Raw genomic sequence first — 16562 nt, 5'->3', positions numbered from 1 at the left:
TTGCTAAGTTCTCTGTCATGTGTAGACACAACACTTGTTCACTTAAGTTAGTGCCTTTTCTATTATTGCAAGTTTCATAAGTGAGTCTCAAGTGTTTCAAAGAAAAGGACTGGACTGAAAATTGGTGAAAAAGCAGCCAATGATCTGTTGCAAGACCACTTTAACACATTACAAGAAAGTCTGGATCCTTCAAAACACAATCCGGTCGTTAAGTGATGACGTGACGAATCCTACTTCTGGGCCTAAAGTAGTCTGCGTTTAATATGGCTTTTGTGTTGTTAACATGTTTAATGTTTTGTATTTTCTTCTATTTAATCTCAAAGCTTCTAAAACAGTCAGTGATCACTGTTGACCTCCCTCGGCTTTTATTACCGCTAATCATTTATTTAAGCTCAGTTTTTAAAACCTTAGGATGTAACTACAGCCCAGCCCATGCAGAAGTATATGAATGACTAACCTCGTATTGTGGATGGATTATCTCAGTTGTTCTCCTGGCTGAAGTTTGGTCCTTTTACAGCATCCTGCCATGCGATTACATTTGTTCCTGACCACCGACAACACTCACGTTAACTTTTATCGAGTGGAAAAAAATTTAGCTTGTTTATATTATGCTAACATAGCTGTGCCGCTAGCGGTCACGTAGCACATCATTATATACCAGCTAGCCAAACTTCAGTAAGCCTACAAACGTCACTGCTGTTTAGTTTTCTGTCTTCATTTATGTTGGAAGTGATAACAGAGCTGTACGTTTTAATTTGTTTCCAAAACCCCGCAGTCAGGACATGCTATATTGCATTTAGATAGAAGCTAGCGAGCTAACTTCCTGCTAACATCTAACTCCATTAAATGTCATAAATTCCGTTTTCATGGATGCCTGGATGTTAAACTCAATTGTTACACCTGGTAGAGCAGAACGCTGATCATTTTATTAAAGATGGAAGACTTTAGACAGTTTTTCAACTCTCAGTAATGCCATAGTGATCGTTTGATATATGGACCTGCAGCGGAGTTTAGGCCCAGACACGGCTAGTGACGTCAGACTTAACGACCGGATAGAAAGGAATCAGCGGTGGGACAAAAATTTTGCACGGCACCATATATTGCATAATTTTATATTTACTAAAGTAAACTTTGAGATGTCTTTACTCTTCATCATTTTTATCACAGATAAATTGTAATTGCATTAAAGCCCAACACTTTCTGATCAATTCAAAGTCTTTTGCATAAATTACATTAGAATTTACAAAGCATGCTAGCATTATCCTTTAATGATTAGCATGTTTTTTTAATAAGCTTTCAGACTTCCATAACCTCTACTGTTTACCATGATTAAATTTAAATGTGATACGAACTGTCCTTGCTTTTCTGTCGACAGCCTCAGAGCAACAAACCAGATTAGATGCTGTGGACTTGCGAATTACACGGAGTGAAAGGCACCGAGGAGCGCAAGTTGGAGGTGATGACTCTGAGAGTGGAGCTGAATAACATTTGGGCTAAACTGCAGCTCCACAATGAAAAAGAACAGCCGGAGAAGGATGAATGAGTTTGGAGTTTTTTAGGTTATTCCTTCTACCTGATAAAATATCCACAAATGTCTGTGCCATATTCAGCATCTCAAACATTTTGGGGTTTTTTACTTATCAATAATTTTCTCTATTATTTTTTTTCACAGGCAAGCTTGCTTTCTCTGTTGGTTTGATCGATCAGGTAGGACAATTCAAGCTGGAGACCCCACTAAAATTCAACATTTGCAGTACTTACAACATAACTTCAGGTGCATTTAATCTAACAAATGAATCCAAATGGATCTGAGCACACTTAACCTTCGCAATGCTTAATAAAATACAAAACCCTCTTTTCTTATCTTCTTATTCAGGCAGGTTCATTGCACCAGCCAGAGGTCTACTACTTCAGATTCACTGCCTTTGATCACTGAATTGGGAAACTCTGGTTTTCACCTTTACTGCAATAACCAGAAAATAATTTCTAACTGGGAAAACAAGAATAATGAAGGCCATTTGTACCTGTCAGATGCATTAACTCTTCAAATAAATGAGGGGGAGTTAGTGTACATGCACCTTCCCTCTGGGCACAGCCTTTATGATGATCAAAATATTCCCAACACATTAAGTGGTCTCTTATATTTCAGTCTTAAATGCCTCCCACGTGGCGGTCACGTTGTGCTGCCCATTTATGGTGACCCACGACATAACTAAATATTTAATGATCAGCAATTGGTGCTCCTGTCATCCAATGTTGTGCATTTACAACATAGACAATTTTCTCTGCTAAATTACCTGCGATTAGCCTTCAGTGCGAGTTTTATGAACTACAGGTTAAGGACATATGTTTACTCCGGCAACATAGGCGATTGCTTTGTTTGATGAGTTCAGCCTTAATTGCTTGTGTAGAGTCATCTCAAGATGAAAAACTCCACTGAAGCTGCACTTGATCAAAGCTGCTCTAAAGTGAGGTCTGCAGTGAGTGAGTAAGAGAACAAATAGCGATTCCAAATTCTGTATGAAGTTTATCCGCTATGATGCTCACTGGTAAAAAATACTAGAAATAAGAAATCTTTTGTGGCAGAGATGTATGGGAGTAAAGGGTAACACACGCATTGGATCATCCACACATAGAAATAAAGTGTAGTTTAACAACGTATCTGCATTTGAAACAAAGAGAGCCCAGGTCTGAGGCTGTGCTTTGAACTAAATGCTGATGTCAGCATGCCAGCATAGGGTACCTATTACAGTGAGAGTGCTAAAATGCTGATGTAAGGTTTAAATAGTGAACTATCTGTGCCTTTTTACCTTAGCCGTTCTATGGCACTTAAAAATATGTTTTGTTTTGTTCCCCCACCACCACCATTCACACAGACACCAGTGGAGCTCACCTGCTATTAGGAGCAGCTTGGAGCTCAGCATGAGCTACGTGATTTACCATGTTCGCTATCATTAGCAATGTTTATTAATAATAATAATAATAATAATAATAATAATAATAATAATAATAATAATACATTTTATTTAAATAGCGCCTTTCAAAGCACCCAAGGACACTGTACAACAGATAAAAACTGGAAATAAGAAGATAAAAGTTAAAACATACAGAAATTTAAGAATAGGCAATTTTAAACAGATGAGTTTTGAGGGTGGACTTAAAAAGAGAGAATGAACTAATATTTCTGAGGTCCGGGGGTAGGGAATTCCAAAGTCGAGGGGCAGAGCAGCTAAAGGCCCTCCCTCCCATTGTGATCAGACGAGCAGAGGGAACAGAGAGAGAAAGAGAAGATGAAGATCTGAGGCAGCGGGATGGGAGCTTCATCTGTAATAAGTCAGAGAGGTACGGTGGAGAGAGAGAATGAATAGCCTTGAATGTATACAGAATTATTTTAAAATGGATGCGAAATTTGACCGGGAGCCAGTGAAGTTGCTTCAGGATTGGGGAGATGTGGTGGGTAGAAGAAGTCCTAGTAATAATACGGGCAGCAGAGTTCTGGACACGTTGGAGCTTGTTGATAGATTTTTGTGTAAGGCCAAATAATAATGAGTTGCAGTAGTCAATTCTAGAGATAACAAGATTATGGATGAGAATGGCAGTGGCGTGAGGTGTGAGGAAGGGGCGGAGGCGATTAATGTTACGGAGTTGGAAATATGCTGCACGTGTAATATTATTGATATGTGAGTTAAAGGATAATGTGCTATCGAGAATGACACCCAAGCTTTTCACAGAGGGAGAGATAGGGACCAGCGAGTTATTGATGGTGAGAGAGAAATTGTTAATTCTGGATAGCAGTCGTTTAGTGCCGACCAGGAGAAGTTCCGATTTATTGCTGTTGAGTTTAAGAAAGTTGGAGGAGAACCAAGAATTAAGTTCAGCTAGACAGAGGATGAGGGAGGGTGGAGGAAGAGTAGAGTCAGGTTTGGTAGAGAGATAGAGCTGGGTGTCATCGGCGTAGCAGTGGAACTGAATATTATATTTACGAAAAATATGTCCGAGTGGAAGAAGGTAGATGATGAAAAGAAGGGGCCCGAGGACAGATCCCTGGGGCACCCCAGTGGATAAAGGAGAAAGCTGAGAAGTGAAGGATTTTAATTGAATGAACTGAGTGCGGTCAGATAGGTATGATTTAAACCAGGCTAGTGGAGTGTGAGAGGGACCAATAGAAGCTATTAGCATTAGCATGTTCTTTGTTTACGATCTTTACATCAAACATGAAAAACAAAGTGAAGCTAGCTAAGAGGAGCCAAAAAACAAGTAAGACGTAAATGGTGGAGCAGAACAATGGTGCAGTTTTTGAGGAGTGGACATCACTTTTATTTTTATTGCGCAGAAGAGAAACTGCTAATACAACTTTGGCTCTTTGCAGCATGATAGCACAGTCCAGCAACCAGGGCCCTATTTCAGGAAGCCGGTTTAGTGCAAACTCTGAGTAAGTAAACCCTGAGTTAACGAAAACTCTGGGTTTTCGGTTTCACAAAGCGAGTTTAGATTAATTCTGAGTGAGTTACTATGACGACACACTCCGTGAAGCTAACCTGCCCCCTAGCAGGTTTACTTCAACTAACCCTGACCTTCTCCGCCTCTTTGTCAGAAACCTGACTGTAGGAAGTGTCAGACATGGCGTGCCCCTTCCTTGAAGAGCCAGTAGATGTTGAAGCCCAAATTCTCTCCGCCGGGAGAGAGTGATTAGAGCGCGTTCGGACATTTTATCATTTCCTGATGATTTCCTGTGTGAACGTTACCGTTTTTCAGCACAATCTATAATTTATTTGAATAACATCCTCAGGCCTAATATTGCTCATGTGACACATCGCGGACATTCTCTCAGTTCTGTACATATTATTTGTATTGCACTTCGGTTTTTTTGCAAACGGGAGCTTTCTGTATAATATTGGTGACGCTGAGCACGTTTCCAAGGCTACCGTCTGTTGGGCAGTCAGGAATGTTACAGTTGCACTGAAACGTCTCCTGTACTCGTTTGTGGTGTTCCCCGGTCATAGACCCACAAGATTTATCAAAGAGGGATTCCACAAAATTGCAGGTATCAGGATGAACAAAACTTAATTCATGATGTGGTGATATTTGAACTACTACTTAAATGTTACATTTATTTTCACGGTTCCCAGGCATGATTGGCTGTATAGATGGCACTCACATTCCAATCATTGCTCCTTCAGTAAATGAAGGAGACCATGTGAACAGGAAGTCTTTCCACAGCATTAATGTACAGGTACATAGTTCCCTGTAGCATTTCAAACTAACAAATTATTTCATTATAGTAATGGATGCTAATTTGTGTTCTCTGCACTGTGAAGATCATATGTGATGCTGCCAACATTATCACAAATGTGGAAGCCAACTGCTCAGCCTCTGTGAGTGGTGGTGGTGGAGGACCTCCACCTGTTTTTCAGGCCTCCGCTTTTTTTTCTGTTGGCTATAACGGGTCACATTTGAGCATACAGAGTAAGCAAATATGTACTTGTAATGTGCTCAGATAATTTCAATAAGTGCTTACAGAAAGAAAATTAATGTAGCCTCTAACTGCAATTGATTTACATCGGACAAACAGACCAAGCACTATGGCTCATAATACAATTACACCTTACCTGTTTGGACTATATTTTTATATTTCATTTTTACTTGCTGCCAGGAACGTTTGGGGCCTGTTGGGTTGCACCTGCGCTCAAATCACATCACAAAATAAAATGTATAAAATACAAAATAAAATAAAATATAATAAAATAACGTGTTAAATGGGTGGAAATCCCTAGATCAATGTTTAAATTAACACTCACGCATTGACTCTGTAGGCTATGTTTTGCCATGCATGCTCCCTTTCTTTTGCAGCTGAGGCTGTGTTACTTTTTTTCCGTGGAATCTGCATGTTATCGGCATATGCTGCCATCAGAATTTCGGCCTCAAGTGCTGTAAAATACATTGACCGCGCCTTCTTTCCCTCCGTCTCCATGGTGACTCGCTTAATCTGTGCTCCACTAATCAGGGCTTTATGTATCCTCGTGCGCACGCTTAACTTGGGGTTAAAGCAACTCCGCGTTGACTGAACTAATTGTTATCAGCCTTTCTGAAACCGAATATTCCGAGTTGGACAGTTCGGGGTTACTCAACCCTGAGTATCGTTTTTAACTCTGAGTTTTCTAAACCGGCTTCCTGAAATAGGGCCCTGATATTGAACTTCAACAAGTCAGAAAAATATTGATGAGCAGTCTGTAGCCTCTGTATCTGTAGAATCACTGCAGGCGATCGCTATGAAGTTTTTCTTTGTCTGTTTTTTTGTCTTTGCCTTGTGTTGCTGGCTTTGTGTTCATACGGGGTAATGTTTTACAGCGCAACAAGAAAGTGATGTAATGAGTAGTGTAACAAATTACTTTCTCTGGCTAAACATATTAAATTACCTTTAAGAAAAGTAATGTGTAATCTGTAACACGTTACTTTTACTGAGTAATGACACCAACACTGGTAATATCACGGATTACCTGCAGGCTTAAAGACGTTGCACTTTGACAGACACTTCTGCACTATTGATAAAACCCGCTAAACACCGTGGCAGTCATCTCTTGCGAGTGAATCTAGCGCCGACAGAGCCCTTCTGTTCTGAAAGGTCTCGCGCCGCACAGATACTGAAGAAGGGGAGCAGCGCCAGAGCAGCTGGGAAAGATGAGTAGAATCGGGTCTTGTGGGGGAGTTGGCAAGGAAACATGGAGAAGACATAGTGGGTAATTGGAGCGCAGCGGTATCCGCCATCTTGGCTCGTTACCTAAATAACAGCTTTGATTGAGGTGAATAGGCCCATAAAGGGTTCTGGTGGAGGCGATAAGGCTCAGTGTAGCTTGGCTGGTGTTGTGAAGCTTTTGGCATCCACGAGGACTCCTGGCTTCCTGCAGCTGAGACCTGGATCGGTTGGAAAGGGCACCTGGGATTCCAGATGTCTCAGGGTGGAATCTATGGTACCATCTCTCAATTGGCATTAGTGCCTACGGTGACATTCATCCTTCAGTCTGGCATAACGGAACTGGAAGCGTCGTGCCAGCTTCCTATCTACCCACACAGATCTGCACGTGAGCCCTGCTGGAAGTTGTGCTTCCTTCTGCCTGGAATAAAGGGAAAGACAAAACAGAGTGCAGGAAATAAAGAGAGAAGAGGCTGCTTTTCTGTCTGGAAACTTGTAAAGTAACACCCAACACCCAACAGATGCTAATGTAGCCTAATGAGTGTAGGATTCTTAGACTCGGTGGCAAAAACACAATTTTCCTCAAAGATGTCGCTGTTCGAAAACATATTTTTCTTTAAGCGTGGCAGCAAGGATGTTATGGAGATTAGAGCTGCTTTGAAAAATCTTTCTCATCTGTTTGCTTTGAATACATGGTAATGTTAATCTGGACTGAAGCTGCATTAGGGAATGTTTGCTTCAAAACATACAAGTGTGCGGAGAAAAAACTTACATTTAAGGGGATGCTCCAATGCACTGCGGGATAGTTAAAGCATCTTCTGTCTGACTCAGTCTATTTACAAGTAACAACAAATAAAGCGATAAATCCACACGGCTTCACCTTGGCCTCAGGTGGGGAGAGATGGAGTGGGAGTGTGAGGTAATGCGGCGCTCTTGCTTTTAAAACTAATTTGAACTGCGCTTACTGTCCGCCAGGATTCCACTGTGTAACAATCTTCGGTAATCGGTGTTATTTTCCTACTGCAAAAAACACAAAATTTCATGACAGCTCATAAATTGTTCAGCAGTTTTCCGTTTTCCCTGGGGTAGTTGAGTCAACATCTACTGCCGTCACTTCTCCATACTCGTGCAAAAGCAACGCTTCAGCACCCATTCATCACTCGGTTTTCTCTCCTGACTGTATGTGGGTCCTGTCCCAGACTTTGCTTTAACTTCTTTTGATTTCCTCCACACAAACAAATGACTAAAGAGCATGGGCTTGATTAACCACAGGCACTGAATAACAACAGCAGCTGCAGCAGCAGCCACTTGTTGTCAGGGGGACATCATTTTGGGGAATTTGTCAACTCGGTCCGGCTGATGTTTCGGTGCTAACGGGGGTGGCGAGTCTACTCGGGGAGCTGCAGAAAGACCGATCTCGAGCACAGCAATCCATGCAAAAGGGAGAAAATCTGATCTTGAGAGGAAAAAGAGGTGTTTAATGGGATGTTCACGCTCTGTTACCTGCCTGACAGGAACAATCTCACTCACTGGCCTTATTTGCCACTCAGAGGCCTCTGTATACAGGCTGCTAATTACCAGGGCTCCTGAATGCTTTATGAGCAAATCTGCTACCTGCACAGAGAAGCCTGGCTCATATTTGGGAAATTAAATTCCTAGCAAACGTGTGCCATCTTTCAGTCACATACACTAACACCCACAAACTATAAAAAATGGCTATATAAAGTACTATGTTGGGCAAAGGGTAAATAAAAAAAATAAAACACTATGATCTGCCAATTATTCAGACATGTATTTAATTTAAAACTGTACAAAGATACTTGATACTGATAACGATACAGATACAAGCTTAAAGGAAGCAGTTGAAAGAAGAAGAAAAAGAAGAAGCTTTTTTTAGGGTTTGATTCACATAAAAACAGTGAAAAAGAAAGCTGTGTATTCGGCTAATTGGAAACAGGTCATGTTTTCCCCGTCAGGCTGATTCCAAAAGTAAAGAAATAAAATTAATTTTGTGTTTTGTCATAATATGGACAAGAGCCAAAGGTCTTGAAGTGTCTCAGACGACTTAATTATCTTAGCATAAAAACTGAATGTATGGAATATGCAATTCTATTTGATTAATATGCAATACTAACTTTGTCCCCAAATAAGGATTTTCTATCATCATCTTTACATATATCTGTTCAGGAGTCTCTGAGTGTGATATTTGACTTGTACAAAAACAATACTAAAAAGACCAAAATCTTTGTTTTGCACAAATTCAAAACTCTATTAAACAAAGGACAAAGATGATGCTTGACCCAAACTCATTTAAACAGACCAATCAATATCAGATTTTTGGGAAAAATACTGATTCGTTTGCTTTAGACTTGAAGTCACAAGCAAGTTAAGTAATTGCTTATTTCAGTAACCACAGCCTGCCTGTATTCCCATTGCAACAGGAATGAGAAGACAAAGTCAAAGTACAAATGTTTTAAAAAAAACAAAGAAAAAAATCATTAAAATCTCAACATTTACAATGCCTATCTTTGTATTAAGAATGGCAATAGACTGCCAACTTGTCCACACATGCTGAGTTTAAGCGTGACAGAAGGGATATTTTATTTTTGATGTTTCGCTTTCTATTTTAGCCAGTTTAGCTTTTATTTATTTATTTGCGAAACCACTGGAACAAGCATGTGTAAATGCTTACAGACGCTAAAACATTTCCACTTTGGGAAAGTGCGTTAGCATGCTAACATTTCCTAATTAGTGCAAAACAACAGCTCAATCCTAAGAATAATAGGAGCCTGATGAGCTTTTCTGGTATCTGATGACACCATAGTGAACTTATGGAATAACATTTCAGTTCAATTTTATTTATATAGCGCCAAATCCAAACAACTGTTGCCTGAAGGTTGCTTTTTATTATAAGGTAAAGCTCCTCCAGTAATACAGAGAAAAACTGAGAAAACCTCAACAACCAGCTCAAAACTCAGGGGCTGACAATCTAGGTGTTGAGACTTTTTTAATTACAAAGCTCATTAGGTCCTAAATAGTTTTCTGTCACGTTCAACGCCCGATTTGTTCGGCTCAAATATTCATTCCCTTAAAGCCTCTTTAATATACAAAACGCAGAATCTGCTCCATCTCATCCTGTGAGTCATCTCATCACACCTTGACTTTTTTATACACATGCAGGCACTCACACAGTCAGTTTCTCTGACATGCACCAGACCTGCTCTTGTGACCTTTAGCTGTGACCTTTAGCAGTCCCCAAATGCCACTTTGAGAAAGTCATTTATCGTGCTGGCCCCTGCTGTCAAAGTGGAATGTCACATGTGTCTGACTGACTACGAACCACATAGCTCGTGTTGCTGCCAAATTCATGGGAGGATAAAAGTGCCCAAGAAAACTTGAGTGCTTCTCTTTAGTCTGTATATGTGTGTGTATGTCTGTGTGTGCGCATGCAATGAATATATATATATATATATATATATATATATATATATATATGTATGAAGGCATGCCGGCTCGGACGTCGCCCGGATCAACAAGGTCCGCGTCAGGTGTTGAGGAACCAGGGCACCCTGACGAAAAGTGGGCTACTGGAACAAGAAGGCATCGGTGGGCAAGGGACGAGAGCTCGAGAGGATGTGGAGGGTGAAGGTAACGGTGGTCCCCGTGGTAATCGGAGCACTAGGTGCGGTGACTCCCAAGATAGGCGAGTGGCTCCAGCAGATCCCGGGAATAACATCGGAGATCTCTGTCCAGAAGAGCGCAGTCCTGGGAACAGCTAAGATACTGCGCAGGACCCTCAAGCTCCCAGGCCTCTGGTAGAGGACCCGAGCTTGAAGGATAAACCGCCCGCAGGGGCGTGCTGGGTGTTTTTTTATATATATATAAAAAAAATATATATATATATAAAAACACCCAGCACGCCCTGCGGGCGGTTTATCCTTCAAGCTCGGGTCCTCTACCAGAGGCCTGGGAGCTTGAGGGTCCTGCGCAGTATCTTAGCTGTTCCCAGGACTGCGCTCTTCTGGACAGAGATTTCCGATGTTGTTCCCGGGATCTGCTGGAGCCACTCGCCTAGCTTGGGAGTCACCGCACCTAGTGCTCCGATTACCACGGGGACCACCGTTACCTTCACCCTCCACATCCTCTCGAGCTCTTCTCTGAGCCCTTGGTATTTCTCCAGCTTCTCGTGTTCCTTCTTCCTGATATTGCTGTCATTCGGAACCGCTACATCGATCACTACGGCCGCCTTCTTCTGTTTGTCTACCACCACTATGTCCGGTTGGTTCGCCACCACCATTTTGTCCGTCTGTATCTGGAAGTCCCACAGGATCTTAGCTTGGTCATTCTCCACCACCCTTGGGGGCATCTCCCATTTTGACCTCGGGACTTCCAGGTTGTACTCAGCACAGATGTTCCTGTACACTATGCCGGCCACTTGGTTATGGCGTTCCATGTATGCCTTGCCTGCTAGCATCTTGCACCCTGCTGTTATGTGCTGGATTGTCTCTGGGGCATCTTTACACAGCCTGCACCTGGGGTCTTGCCTGGTGTGATAGACCCCAGCCTCTATGGATCTTGTGCTCAGAGCTTGTTCTTGTGCTGCCATGATTAGTGCCTCTGTGCTGTCTTTCAGTCCAGCTTTGTCCAGCCACTGGTAGGATTTCTGGATATCAGCCACCTCCTCTATCTGCCGGTGGTACATACCGTGCAGGGGCCTGTCCTTCCATGATGGTTCCTCGTCTCCCTCCTCTTTCTTGGGTTTCTGCTGCCTGAGGTATTCACTGAGCACTCGGTCAGTTGGGGCCATCTTCCCAATGTATTCTTGGATGTTCCTTGTCTCATCCTGGACTGTGGTGCTGACACTCACCAGTCCCCGGCCCCCTTCCTTCCGCTTATCGTACAGCCTCAGGGTGCTGGACTTGGGGTGAAACCCTCCATGCATGGTAAGGAGCTTTCTTGTCTTTATGTCAGTGGTTTCTATCTCCTCCTTTGGCCAGCTTATTACCCCAGCAGGGTATCTGATCACGGGCAGGGCGTATGTGTTGATGGCCCGGATCTTGTTCTTACCATTCAGCTGACTCCTCAGGACTTGCCTGACCCTCTGCAGGTACTTGGTGGTTGCAGCCTTTCTAGCGGCCTCTTCATGGTTCCCATTTGCCTGCGGGATCCCCAGGTACTTGTAACTGTCCTCTATGTCTGCAATGTTGCCTTCTGGTAGTTCAATCCCCTCAGTTCTGACTACCTTCCCTCTCTTTGTTACCATCCGACTACACTTCTCCAGTCCGAACGACATTCCAATGTCATTGCTGTATAGCCTGGTAGTGTGGATCAGTGAATCGATGTCTCGTTCACTCTTGGCATACAGCTTGATGTCATCCATGTACAGGAGGTGGCTGACAACTATCTATATATATATATATATATATATATATATAAACACCCAGCACGCCCCTGCGGGCGGTTTATCCTTCAAGCTCGGGTCCTCTACCAGAGGCCTGGGAGCTTGAGGGTCCTGCGCAGTATCTTAGCTGTTCCCAGGACTGCGCTCTTCTGGACAGAGATCTCCGATGTTGTTCCCGGGATCTGCTGGAGCCACTCGCCTAGCTTGGGAGTCACCGCACCTAGTGCTCCGATTACCACGGGGACCACCGTTACCTTCACCCTCCACATCCTCTCGAGCTCTTCTCTGAGCCCTTGGTATTTCTCCAGCTTCTCGTGTTCCTATATATATATATATATATATATATATATATATTAGGGGTGCAACGATATTCGTATCGATATTGAACCGTTCGATACAGTGCTTTCGGTTCGGTACGCATATGTATCGAACAATACAACATTTGTAATTTATTTTATCAATTTTCCTTCTGACGATGCTGTCTGTGTTGGGCGCTCAGTGAATCTGTGTTCGACTACTCCGCCTAGGCTGCACTGTCAAGCGCAGATCCACTGAGCGCTCAACACAGACAGCATAGTCAGAAGGAAGAGCGCAGGGCAAGCTAGCGAGACAGAAGTTAAGCTCTACTTGCAACAGGCAAATTGAACCTCATTCAGATCTGGCGTTTGGAATTATTTTGGTTTTCATGTGACGTATGACCCTGAAGGTAAGCGAGTCATGGACTAAAGTAAAACAGTATGTTGGATGTGCCATGCAATGCTCAATTACATTGGTGTGAACTAGTGTGTTAGCGCAGTTAGCTCGTTAACGTGTTGGCCGTCTAGCCCCATGCACGGAGATTTGCCGTGTTGTGGCGTTAAGGTCATTTCAACGAGATTAACCTGAAAGCACTAGTGGGAACACAACGAATATGACTGCACATTTACGCCGACATCATCGTAGTGCAAAGACAAGTGGAAGCAGACAAAAAAAAGCAAGCATGCTACTAACTTTAGCCGAGTCATTTAGACAGCTGTTAGCACATGATTCTCCTTATGCTGCTGAGAATATAGCCCAGAAGAAGCGGATAGTATAGCTTTTATTTTGGAAAGAGCCATTTCTCTGTAATAAACTCTCTTTTCCAAAGATGAGTGATTCCTCAATCAGATACAGGGCTTGCAAAATCGCTAGCCCGACGTCCTGGAGCTAGCGATTTTTTTCAGTCGGGCTACCAAAATCTTTCTCTTCCCTGCCCGTCGGGCTATTGTAGGAAAAATATATGTCAATGCTTTTGCATTCTTTCAGAAATGTAGCTGGGTAATTATGTCATTGGCATCGGTGAGCCACTGTCAATATGTGACATATTGAAGTCGCGTTTGAATTTGCGCTTGTTTTTTTGCTTTCACTTTGCAATCGTGTGAACTGTGTATAGAGAGCGACAGTACTGATCTGTGAGTGATGATAATTTGTGCACCAATTCCTCTGACATCGTCTTATTAATCGTTAGCTTACTATGCAAACATGACAAGTGAAATCTCCCGCAGCTTAAACATGTGAGAGGTTGATCGAGCAGAGAATCGCTGAGCTTATGTGAGTGAGTGTGTAAAAGCATTTCAGTTCTGCTGAGCCAAATAAGACAGGTCAGGGTGAAGAAGTGACAGCCAAAGAAAAGCTTACCACAAAACGGAGAAGTTATGACAAATCAGAGTATAAGGCAAAAAGAAAGTGCAGCTTTATGGTTTCATGGACAAAAGAATTTCTGTGGCTGCAATATGATGAGCTAAATAACCAGGGCTGCACATAAGTGGTCCGCAGGTGCGCATTCGCTGTCAAAATAAAAAAACACGCACAAGGGTTAGGGTTAAATTTAAAAACTGTACTTTTGAGTTAAAATATATATTTATAATTTTAATAAATGACAAATTAAAAATGCATGAACATTTTTTTGTATCGAAAAAATATCGAACCGTGACACCAAAGTATCGAACCGAACCGAACTGTGAATTTTGTGTATCGTTGCACCCCTCTTATATTTATATATATATATATATATATATATATATATATATATATATGTACACACACATTATGTGTGCAGTAATGACTCATCAGTCAAGGTTAGTTGAGGTCAGTGTGGAACAAATTGCTGATTTATATAACATGCACATAGATTGAAAAGGTGTTTGGAGACTAACCAATACTAACATATACACAACTGCTCTTACACCCACTGCCCCCTAGCCCCTTCTGTACACAACCATTGTATTGTATTGTATTGTATCTTTATTTGTTTCAGACATAAAACAAAAAACAATATATACACACTACATATATTTTCATTTACAATCTGTGTGTCTACTGCTGCATCTCTTCTTCTTACTCAGGTAGCGAGAATGAAGTCAAGGTAAAGAGAGATTAATTCTCTGAAGTCAGACCCTCAACCAACCAAACAGCAGGGTGATTAATAACAGCCCCTCCCATTACCCTCTGCACACAGATGGGACGTCAGGTTGAAGGTTGATGGAGAACAGCACGGTGTGTGGTATTACACCCAATCATACAGATTAGAGTTCGGACTTGAGACCCAACAACCTTTACCCCGCTGTCTCACGCGATTTGTATCCTTCACGTATCCTTCCACCGATGCTGATGCCATTTGTCACCGCAGGGCCCTGCTGAAGACTCCTTTTAAAACAGGTGGAGGGAGTCTCTTCCTCTGGTTTTGGGTGATTTATGAAGTGCTGGTACATGCCTGAGCTGCTGTGGTTTTACAGTGTTTAGCCTGAGGAATATCATAGTCTCCAAAGTTGTGAGATGAGCCACATTGGACAGAGGCATCTCACACTTGTGAGTGATTTAAATACATGTGAGGGGTTCACAATTTTCCTATAAGGTGGACTCAAGGACCCACTTCATAAAACACAGTCAGGTTCAAATGTGTTCATATGAATTCATTTGAAACTGGATCAGACATAGCTATGAATTTACTAATTTATCTCAGTCAATGCTCCATTTGTGTTTATTAACCAGTTATAACAATTTAGCCATGACACTTAGATGAAGATTTTCATCCATTCATTTTCTGCCACTGATTTGGGTTGTAGTTGCAGGGGGAGCAGTCCTCACTCCCCGGCCACACTGAGGCGCTCCCAAACCAGCCGAAAGAGCTGCAATCTCCCCAATGTATCCTGTTTCTGTTCTGGGACCTCCTCCAGGCGTGAGTGAGCACTCCATCTTTTTCCTTTAACAGTTTATAAGCAGATTTTAATGCACAGCTTCAGTTTGCTATTTCAGCTACCTTTCCAGCATGTTAGCCACAATTTATTCATCAATACTTTCAGATAATCAATCTAAGTGGTGGTGGTTATCAATTAAACCAAAAAGGAGAGTCTTATTTTTATATATATGTCTGGCTATTTATTTGCTATTATTTGCTTATTAAAGGATTTATTTGGTGTGTTTAGCATACAATTTCATATATTTATTTATATTAGCTCACTGTATCAGTACCTCTGCCAGCTAAACAGTCCCAGAGCATGATTCCACCACCACCATGCTTGCCACTTCTGCAGTGTTCATAGGGTTGAAAGGCTCACCTTTACTCCTCCAAACATACCCCCTGTCATTGTTGCCAAATCACTCAATCTGTCTAGTCTAACCATAAAACCTTTTTCCAGAAGGTTTCATCTTCCTGGGTTGTTCCTTATCAATTTCTAACCAATCCGGGTGACAGTTTGGGTCTTTTTCCAGACCTTGGCAAATTGTCCTTACATTGAGAAAACTCATACGTATGTACAATTGTTTGAACTGACCATGGCAGTTTACAGCCTTTCAAGTTAAAAGACATTGTGTAAACACGAATTATTATGTAGATGTATACTGTGCAATCATTCTACCCTGGAAAAAAACAGTTCAAAGACATCATCAGATGCCCATAATTAGCATGACATTCATGGTCACGATGAGTGTAACTGTATTTGTAACAGAATTTGACAACGGGCCAACGTTGTTATTTTTTTATGTTCACTAAAATTTTAAAACTTGTAGATTAACATGGAAAAATAACTTTTCATGTATGTTTCTTTGTTTATTTTTTGTGAATCTTTTACTCAAAAATGTCAACCTGTGTCTGTTCTTTGAATTATTTTTGGTTCAGTGATGGTGCGTATAGACACAAATGGCCTCTTGAAGAAGTAAAAACAAAAAAATCTTCTGCATGTTGGATGAAGAAATGAGGCAAGACAATGTGTCATTTGCAGTTTATGCATTAAAGTTGTCTCAAACATATGCTTGAGACATACTTGTAGGCAGTCAAATTAAGATTAACATTTGAAATACCAGAAATTTCCATTGTTCTTGACTAAGTCGCTGCTTGGCTATTTCTAGTGAGGAAGATTGTTGGTCTGCATCTTTGGCCCGTATAGCAACAATCTGTTGGCACTGCTTCTCTATCGCTATCAGGAAACTAACATTTCTGCTTCACCCTGTGCA

General features: G+C 41.8%; 1 long non-coding RNA gene across 1 annotated transcript; it reads left to right on the top strand.

The window, feature by feature from the left end:
• The first annotated feature begins 1287 nt into the window (after positions 1 to 1287).
• Positions 1288 to 2124, top strand: LOC146702050 (uncharacterized). The gene is made up of 3 exons (XR_014922400.1): positions 1288 to 1559; positions 1673 to 1774; positions 1877 to 2124. It is a non-coding gene; the product is annotated as an uncharacterized LOC146702050 (long non-coding RNA).
• Positions 2125 to 16562: the final 14438 nt, after the last annotated feature.

The sequence above is a fragment of the Copadichromis virginalis genome, linkage group LG9 (genome assembly GCF_057382275.1).
Source record: "Copadichromis virginalis isolate Kocher_CV1m ecotype Utaka linkage group LG9, C_Virginalis_male_GT1.1, whole genome shotgun sequence".
In the NCBI taxonomy this organism is placed as follows: Eukaryota; Metazoa; Chordata; class Actinopteri; order Cichliformes; family Cichlidae; genus Copadichromis; species Copadichromis virginalis.
This window is presented reverse-complemented; position numbering and strand designations above follow the sequence as displayed.